This window comes from Megascapheus bottae, chromosome 5 (assembly GCF_031878675.1).
Source record: "Megascapheus bottae isolate mThoBot1 chromosome 5, mThoBot2.hap1, whole genome shotgun sequence".
NCBI classification, from domain to species: Eukaryota; Metazoa; Chordata; class Mammalia; order Rodentia; family Geomyidae; genus Megascapheus; species Megascapheus bottae.
In genome coordinates, this window is record NC_143513.1 from 43186426 (window position 1) to 43196646 (window position 10221).

The following is a 10221-nucleotide window of genomic DNA, read 5'->3' on the forward strand; positions in this document are numbered from 1 at the left end:
AAAGAGTATTTCAATGTAAGTCTATTTTAGATGCTTTCTTACACTGAATCCTTTACTTTGCTTCAATATGTTTGCATCCAAATAGTCAAGAAATAGATAAGGAAGAAACATTTGTCAGTAAAAAGAAATCACTAACATTAATATCTTTATATATATTATCTCATCAAATGACTTACATAATTCTAATGAGGAAAATAACAGAGTGTAAGGTGCTGAGATGAGTGGAGACAAGTGACCTGGAACACACTGGGCTGAGTTACTGTCCTTGTCATCTAAGTGAGCAGCTTACCTGGAAAACACTCACTGTAACACAATGCATCTGAATGTGGAATGGACTCGGGATAATTTTTAGTTATATGGAGAAACATTTCCTATTTTTTAAAAAAGCAGTATATCAACCTTCTTTTACGTCCTCTAAAACACATATTTTGTATATAGCTGCATGGAGAAAAATATTCCTAGACAGAAGCAACTATTCACAAAGCTTCTCTGCATTAATAGGAACATGAGTAACCAAACTGTTCTGTAATGTTTTATTCTAGTCATATGTATGTATATATATATATACAACATATATACAAATATACAAATATACAAATATACAAAGGACACTAAATCCCCTGATGGTTTCAGCTGTAAGAAAGTGCTGACTTTCCTTGGCAAATCTCATAGAAATTCTCTCCCACTTTGCCCCTATGTTTCACTGTAAGCTGTGCCTTACAGTGATGTATCAAGGCAAGGTGGTGTAGTTGAAGCTTCTCCCAAGCAAGCAATATGTGGCAAATTTTCTGTAGAAAATTAAGTGCACAACAAGACCTACTAAAAGCAAGTGTGTTTCAAATTATTATCATGTAGAAGCACTTTTCTAAAAATCAGCAGTAAAGTACTCCTTTAAGAAGAAAAAAAAGATTGTGTTATAAAGCTCTAAAAGAATACCAACTTGAAATACTCCCAGGGTCCTAGAAATGGAATGTCCCTCTCCTTTGCTTTGTGGGACCATCAGCATCTGGCTACGCAGACTTATTTTAATGAGAGTTCACTTTTTCAGCGTATTTAAGGCTACTTACCATAATCAGTCCAACAAGGTCCTGGGTTCCATGAGAGACACAGAGGACTAAAATTAAGACATACTAGTTATGTGTCCAAATAATTCGTTGGACTTTTAGCTTCATGGCTTTCATTAGTAGTCAGGGAAGGAATGAGGCTTTCGGGTAAGGACAGGAGGAAGTTAATAATTGTAAACATTTCAGTAAATATCTGCAGAGTAATTATATGGTGCATTTTAGAAAATTAAGTGTCATAGTGGATATGAAGTATACCATAAATATAAACTATTTACTATCATTTATTTGTATAAAATTTTCTCCTACTTCAAAGTAGATTTTTTTTATATAAGCCTTTTAGAATCTTCCCAAAATAAATACAGTTAAGGGAAATGTTTTTCCAATCATTCAGAAAGCAGAGGGAGACTTAGAATCTTTCAAATGCTTTCTGGTAATTTTTTTAAAAGCAGGATTTATGTCATGGTATCAATTCTAGTAAAGGGAAATACTTTTTTAGGAATATGTCAAAGTCATATTGGAATCTCTTTCATTTTCTTTGTTGTTGAGAATTTTAACAGAAGATCTTGCTGTGTATAGAATGGAGAACTGGCTCTCAGTGATCATTCCTTTCTACTGAAGCAATATTTGGAGCAGTGATGAGCTGTTTTTAGTGTAGTAACACATGAAAGAAGACACCATTATTTTTATGCACCTATGCATTCATCAAGATAAGCTAGGCTATCTTTTTGGATAAACCATTTCAATTTTCAGGCTCTTCCTATCGCAAGTTTCAGATTCCTGTCTGGTTGCTGGGCTCTGAATGTTTTCTCCACTCTGACAGCTGTGCAGCTGGAGCAGCCTCCATCTGAGTTACTATGGTCCAGCAAAGAGAACAGAGGACAGTCCTTAAGCCGTCTCTTAAAGATTCTTATTGTATATGACCAAACTCATTTCTATATGCATTTCAACTGTGAAAAGAAATAACCTGGCCACACTGATTTCAAAGCATCTGGGGATGTATTTTGGCTTCTACTGGGAAAGAAAGCTAGTAATTGTAAATACTAAAATCTCCCCATAATCTTCTTAAAAACTGGAAACCATTTCTGCACATTTTGACAAACACCATTTGACTTCTGCTTCCATATCAGATGAAATTGCTGACATACCAATTCTTTGTAAAGAAGCCCTAAAACTACTAAGTTACCAAAAATAAAACCAACAAACCCAAGCCTCTGCAAAACCCAGAGTTTTTCTAAAGATATCAGAGGGCCCTAGAAGCAGCTTTACTCTGATAAAGTGGAGTCCTGAAGTGTTTCCTGTTGAGTTGGGCTGACATTGTGCATGTGTCTTTCCACCAGTGAGCATTTACTGACTGATTCTTTTGGCAGGGATTGAACCTGGGGCTTTGTGCTTGCTGGGCAATGGCTTCACCGTTTTAGCCAAATCTTGAGCCTCTGTTTTTTTTTTTGTGTGCCAGTTCTGGGGCTTGAACACTGTCCTTGGGCTTTCCTCAAGGCTAGTGCTCTACCACTTGAGCTACAGCACCATTTCTGGCTTTTCCTAAGTATGTGATAACCAGGAATCAAACTTGGATCTTCGTGCATGCTAGGCAAGCACTGTACCACTGGCCCTTGAGCCTCTTTTGCCTTGGTTATTTTAGTGGCAGGGCCTTATTTTCTGGCTTGGCTGACATGGTCTATGATCCTTTTTCCTGGCTTTGCATGTGTTGTTGGAGATGATAATTCATCTGTCATCTAGGTGGTGCCTAGTCATTGTGCTTTCCCGGTAGCTGTGATGGGGTGTCCAGACACTGAATTAGATAGAATCTCATAAACTTTTCATGCCTTGGACTGTAATTCCTCTGATCTCTACCTCCCAAGTACTAGGATTGCAGGTTTAAGCCACTGTGCTTAGCTATTCATCAGTTCTGAGAAGACATATAGGCCAGTTAGTGAGTCTGCAATGTCAGGAGCTAGAGCACATTCATGAAATTGAGGACACAAAAATAGGAACTTGATGCTTCCTTCATCTGACTCTGTGAATGTGAAGATCCAGATAACCATGGAGAGAATATGTTATGAAAAGATGACAAGAGGAAGAGTATTGGAAATCATAAATAGAGACTGGGCAGCTGAAAAGCATGGAGAAACAGAAAGATATCAATAAATTAGAAGCAGCCTGAAGCTCCATTGTTAGATCGCTTGCACGTGTGTGTGTGTGTGTGTGTGTGTGTGTGATGTAAACACAATCACAAGGTCAGACATAGCAAAGGTCATACATGGGATTTGAAATCTACACTCCTGCAATCCCTAAACATAAAGTTGGGATTTGATTGACAGTGACTACTCATGAAGCAGGTTGGTTGGAAAAAAAAGACATTTTATTTTATTTTATTTTTTATTGTTGGGGTAATGTAGAGAGGGGTTATAGTTACATTTGCCAGGTAGCAGGTGCATTACTTCTCACACATTGATACCCCTTCTCATGTTTTTGTAGAAGAAAGACAATGATTTCTTTGTGCAAATCCAATTCAATAAGTTGAACATGGGTCATGTAAGACTTGAAACTTTGTAAATGCTAATAGAAAACGTAGGAAAAACAAATATTTGAAGATTTATGAATAGGCAATGACTATATATATATATAGGCTCCAATTACTTACAAATAATAAAACTTCTGCACATCACATGAAAAAATTACCAGAATTCAGATACAATGTACAGGATGAACAAAATCTTTGGACAAAGAATCAAAATATGCAAGGCAATAAAAATATACTAAAAGGATAAATAATCTAAGCAATAAAGGGGAAAATGAGATAGCCAGTTTTCAGAAGAAATAAAAATGGGAAATAAACACACTAATACATGTTCAGTACCTCTTAGTATAAAGGAAATGTAAATTTAACACTTAGATACCCTGTTATCCAATCAGAATGGCTATCCTTGGTTAGTAAACTAGCAACAGTAAATGCTGTCAGTGTGCCAGGGAAAAAGAAACCCTGAGACACTGTTGGTGGGAATGAAAATGACTGCAGTTACTATGGAAAGCACTATTGAGGTTCCTCGTATTTACTGAATTCCCATATGATGTTCTCTACCACTTTAGGGTGTATAGATGGAGAAATGCAATCTAGAATCCAGGGTACCTGCATACTTATGCTTTTATCAGCACTGTTTCTAAGATTTAAGCCATGGAACCAGCAGCTGAGGTTCCCTTCAAACTATGATTGGATAAAATTATGATATGTAGGGGCTGGAAATTTGGCCTATTGGTAAGAGTGCTTGCCTATCATACACAAAGACCCAGGTTCAATTCCTTGGTACCACATACGTAGGAAAAGCCAGAAATGGTGCTGTGACTCAAATGGTAGAGCTCTAGTATTGAGAAAGCCCAGGGACAGTGCTCAGGCCCTGAGTTCAAGGTCCCAGGACTGGCAAAAAAAGGTATGATATGTATATATACATATATAATGGAATGGAGTATTATCTAACCATGAAGAACAATGAAGATGGATGGAACTGAAAATCCTCATGTTAAGTAAAACAAGCTAAATGGACAAAGAAAATATGGTATTTACACTCATGCAGAATCTAGACCTAAATTATTATCACATGGATATAGAAAGGGCAGTTTTATGAGAGACCCACAGGAGAGGGGTGGTAGAGACAGAGGGCAATTGGGGAGACTGAACATGACCAAAGTCCTTTATATACACTTATAAAAACATGGAAACAGGAAACAAGAAAATGTGAGGGGGTGAATGATATAAAAATGCATTGCCTCTGTGAATGAAGAGAGCAAAACTCACTGGAGGCTATTGGCTATTAGGGAGTAGCTGGGGCGGGGAAAGGGAGAGGAATGAGAAGTTGAATCAAATGGATGTATGTGTGAAATATCATGGAAACCCTTCCTGACAATAAACATACAGTAACAAAAACAGTGAGTGACAAGAATATAAAACACATCCTGCGTAAGGTGACAGTACTAATGCGGAGAGAGGGTAAACAGAGTTTGGAGAGTGAATAGTGTCAAACTATAAACTTGTGTGAAAATGGAACAGTGAAGCTCACTTGGGTTTGTTTGGGAAGGAGAGAGAAGGGATGAGGAAGAGTGACAATAGAGGTAAATCTGATGAAGGCAAATCTTATGAATGTATTTACCTGCCAACTAAATGGTGCAAATAATTGGTGCAAATAAAAAGTAGAAAAATTATTCATAAAAGGACAGGAGGATATGATAAAGGAAGGGCAATAGAGGAGGTAAATTTGATCAAAATGCATTATATAGATAGAGGAATATCACAATGAAAGACCATTGAAAATTTAATATATGCTGATCAAAAGCCAAAATAGGAACTTGACAGTTCTGAAACAATTGAGACTTGAAAGCCCAAAGTTGTAGGAAAGAAAGAAGATTCGAGGAGAGCCCTCAGTATGCAAAAGTTTTACTGGGGTCTAAACGATGCTTAAAAGCAAACATGATAAATGCTAAGAACTATCTAGAACTGAGTTTAAAACTGAAATAATGATTCTCTGAAATAGGAAAATAAAATTAACAAATTACTTAGATTTCTAAACTGAGTAAAATGACTTTTTTTTTCAGAAGAAAGACAGATTTTCAGATAAGACAAAGCTGAGACTGTTGACTGTAGTCCTGAATTAAAATAAATATGAAAGAAACATTTTCATGTAAAAGAAATATGATAAAGAAAAATTTGAAATGGGAAAATGAGACTTGTAGGTAAAACATAAGTAAGAATTGATAATTGAAAATCATAATAGAAAGAACATCTTTTGGCTTTTTAGCAAATGCAGAATTAAAATTATAGTAATAGCATTAGAGGTAGGAGACATCAAATAAAATTTAAATTCCAAGAATGTATTGCTTGGGAATGACACAAAGTTATAGTAGGAGCTGATAAGTCCATAATATTTGTCATTACTCTGATGTTATAATAACAAAGAAAATGTATTTATAATTTGTGCTTTCTTGTAAGAAAGGTAAATAGAACATGGGAAAAAGACCAAGATGGTTGATTTGTACTGTAAAGTTGATATGAATATTAAAAATGTATATATAAATTATAAAGACTGTGACACCAATGAAAACAAAACATATATGCTATTTTAAAGATATACATATGGGCCAGGAGTTTGGCCTAGTAGTAGAGTGCTTGCCTAACATGCACAAAGACCTGGGTTCAATTCCTCGGTATCACATACATAGAAAAAAAGCCAGAAGTGGTGCTGTGGCTTAGATGGTAGAGCTCTAGCTTTGAGAAAACCTAACGACGTGCTCAGGCCCTGAGCTCAAGGCCCAGGACTGGCAAAATAAATAAATAAATAAAATAAAAAATAAAGACACACATATATACAAAATATATGTGGAGATATATTTTTATATTATATATTGCATATTACATATACTTGTAATGTATATATTATATATATTCCTATCTGGATAAATTGTAACATACATATCCTCACCAGGAAGATACTGTTATAATGAAAATTTTAGCAGATAATATGACAATAACATGGTAGGCTACTAAGAAAGTTGCAATGCACTTTATTAAAATAAAGACTCATTTTATCATCTTAGAAGTAAAATTAGAAATTAAATAACAACTAATGAAAAAATTGCAAGTATTTAGGGACAAATGCTGTCCTTGGACTTTCTAAAGGTTAGAGCTCTCCCACTTGAGCCACCACTTAGAGTTTCCAGCCCCAAACAATGTTTGTAAAAATATGGTAAAAAAAAAAGCCAAACTGCAAAGTATGAAGAACATTTTTTAATTGAATTTTTTCCCCAAGTGCTGGGCTTGAGCACTGAGCACTGTCCTTTATCTTTCTCAAAGCTAGAGCTCTGCTTCTTGAGCCACAGTGACACTTCTGGCCTTTTCTGTGTATGTGGTACCGAGGAATCAAACCCAAGGCTCTCTGCATGCTAGGCAAGTACTCTACCAGTAGGCTTCCCTTTGGTCCAAGAACATATTTTTAATTGTCAGATGAAACAAATAGGTCACAAAAAAGATGGGGAGGCATAAGAAGAAAACTTTATATTGACTTTTCTTGTGCCAGTCCTGGACTTAAACTCAGGGTCTAACACTGACCCTGAGCTTCTTTTGCTCAAGGGTAGCACTCTACCACTTGAGTCACAGGGCCACTTAAAAAAAATCTATTTTCTTGTTGGAATATGTATAGAGGGGTTACAGTTATGTCAGGTAGTAGGTGAATTACTGCTTGCACATTGGTACCCCTTCTCATGTTTTTTTCCCCAATTCATTCTCCCCACCCCCTCCCAATCATGGCTTTTTCTGTTTATGTGGCAGGGAGGAATTGAACCCAGGGCTTCATGCATGCTAGGCAAGCACTCTACCTCTAAGCCAAATTCCCAGCCTTATATTGATTTCTTAAAGATTCACTATCTGAATACGATCCCTCAATAAGAAATAGAACATGACAATTCAGGGGAAAAAATATTTTCTAGAAGTTGATAAGCAACTCCATTCATTGAATACTTATCTCTATTTAAAATATAGGTTGTTATGGTCAACAGAAATACATCCAGATATTTATCAAAAGCTATAGTCCATAATATTTATAGCATCACTCCTTCATTAGTAAAGAAATTTAAATTGCACAATGGCATTACCATACTTACATATATTGCACTTTGCTCAGATAGATCTACTCCATTTTTTCATCATTTACCCTTCTTTTACACCAGAAGACACTTTCATTTGTTCTTTCCGTTACTAGAAACATAGTGAGTCCAAAATAAATGTTCCCTCTGTTCTCTGAATTGTATTTCTGGAAAGCATTTGGAGTCATACATCTCTGGATATGGATAGAATGGAAAAATCAAATATTAAAGTGAGCAAAGTCTAAACTAAGCTAGCTTGTTTTTATGTTGTCCCTTTTAAGACAATGGATGTTTACTGGAAAAGCTTTGGAGCTAGACTTCTTTGTAAGTCACATAGAGGAAAAATAAAATGGACCATGATACCAGTGTTTCAATGTAGTCACCAGAAAAGCTGTGAGGTTGGGCTGGGTGAGCAGGCTGCAAAAGGGAAAATCCATGAAAAATCGTGAGGCCTTCTGAGATTTAGATTCTTTTTTTTTTTTTTTTTTTTTTTTTTTTTTTTTTGCCGGTCCTTGGGCTCAGGGCCTGAGCACTGTCCTTAGACTTTCTCAAGGTTAGCACTCTACCACTTGAGCCTCAGCACGACTCCCAGCTTTTTTCTATGTATGTGGTACTGAGGAATCGAACCTGGGTCTTCGTGCATGCTAGGCAAGCACTCTACCACTAGGCCAAACTCACAGCCCCGAGATTTAGATTCTTTAGTACTGAAACTACAAATAGGCAGTTGTTTTTCATTCCTCTTTTTCTGTAAGTTTATCTTGGGTCTCCAGAGTGGGTCCGTGGCACATGTCACTTCCTGTTTCTCTTGAAACAATCACCTGGCTGTGGTTTTACCTTCCCTGGCTGGCTAATGCTCTCTCCTCTGCAGGAGAGCTACCAGGATGCTGGCACACAGCGAGTGGTAGAAGGTGAACAACTTTTCTTTTTTTAATATATATTTTTTATTGTAATTAATAGAAGGGTTACATTTATTCACCAGATAGAAGGTGCCTTACTTCACATACATTGATACCTTTTCTCATGTCTTGGTCCCCATTTCCCTCTCCCTGAACCCCGCCCCTCATCTTGTTTTCCTCCCTTCCCTATTCGACTTCAAATAACCAAATACACATGTATACAATATATCAGATAACCAGGTGAAATACGATAACAATATGAGTTAATCAGGGAACAGCAAAAGAGATGAGGGATAATATAGTACATTAAGGACAACAAGGTGAACAACTTGTCTCTATTACATCATAATCATTGACAGGACTGCCATTTTGGCCTTCATTGCATTTTATTTGTGACTTTCTTCTTCCTTTTTATTACTCTGGGAAAAATGCATTGTGCCTTAGTTGTATGTATCTAATTATGGACTATGAATAAAGTGCGAGGACCTGTTTTTCAGTTTGGAACAGTAGGGAGGTGGTCCCATACCTAGGCTTGACTGACTATTAAAAATGTCCAGATTGGCCTGAGTTATATGATTTATCTGAATTAACTTCATTTAATGTAAATTTGGATTGCTTAATGTAACCTTGTATTATATAAATTACTTAATGGGTGGTTGTTCTGCTAAATCAATGAAGAAACCATATTTTAATGTAATAAAGTTTTTTCCCCTAAGAAACAACATCAAACATTTTAAAGATGAAATATAATAGGAAAAATATTATTTTAACTGCATAGACATCTAAATTTGTCACATAGAGTTATGAATAGAACAATCTACATTGCTCTCTCTTTGTTTGTGAATGCATATTGGTAGCAAATGAAAGCCACTGTATGTCAAATCTGTGTAAGTTTCATAAAATGGTGGATACTTTAAAGTGTAGAGGTAGAAAATCGATGAAAATAAAATGGCAGGCCGGAACAGGAGACTCCCAGAAGCCAATATTAGCACATTAATTTATGAAAGTCTACTTATTGCATACCTGTTAGCTTGTTTGATTCAATAAACAAATTGAGTAACACCTCTATAAGCAGGATCTTTCAAACATATTGAATTCTCAGATGAGATTTTACTAGTCTTGCATGAATTTGCTTTGTTTCCATATTGATTTTTCATCAGAAATAAAAATAGAACACGTCTTGAATGACTATTTGTACAGAAACCATAGTGATTATGACAATGGGATGCCTCCCTTCCCTAACTGTTTTCTTTCTCGATTCTTGACTGCCTAGAAATGGAATTCAATTCTGACTATTGACATGCAGGCATCTTGGTTAGTAGTCTTTAGGTAGTTTCTGACACCTTTTGATATACCTACTTCTCAAATTTATAGAATCACTGCAAGTATTACCTGAGCAGTGTTTGTCATAACTTTTTTTTTGGTGGGCTGCAGAACTTGAACTCTGGGCCTGGGCATTGTCCCTGAGCTCTTAAGGCTACCATCCTACCTCTTGTGCCACAGAGCCAATTTCTGGTTTTCTGGTGATTAATTGAAGAGAAGAGTCTCACAGACTTAAGTGTCCAGGCTGGCTTTGAACTATGATCCTCAGATCTCAGCCACCTGAGTAGCTAGGATTATAGGTGTGAGCCACT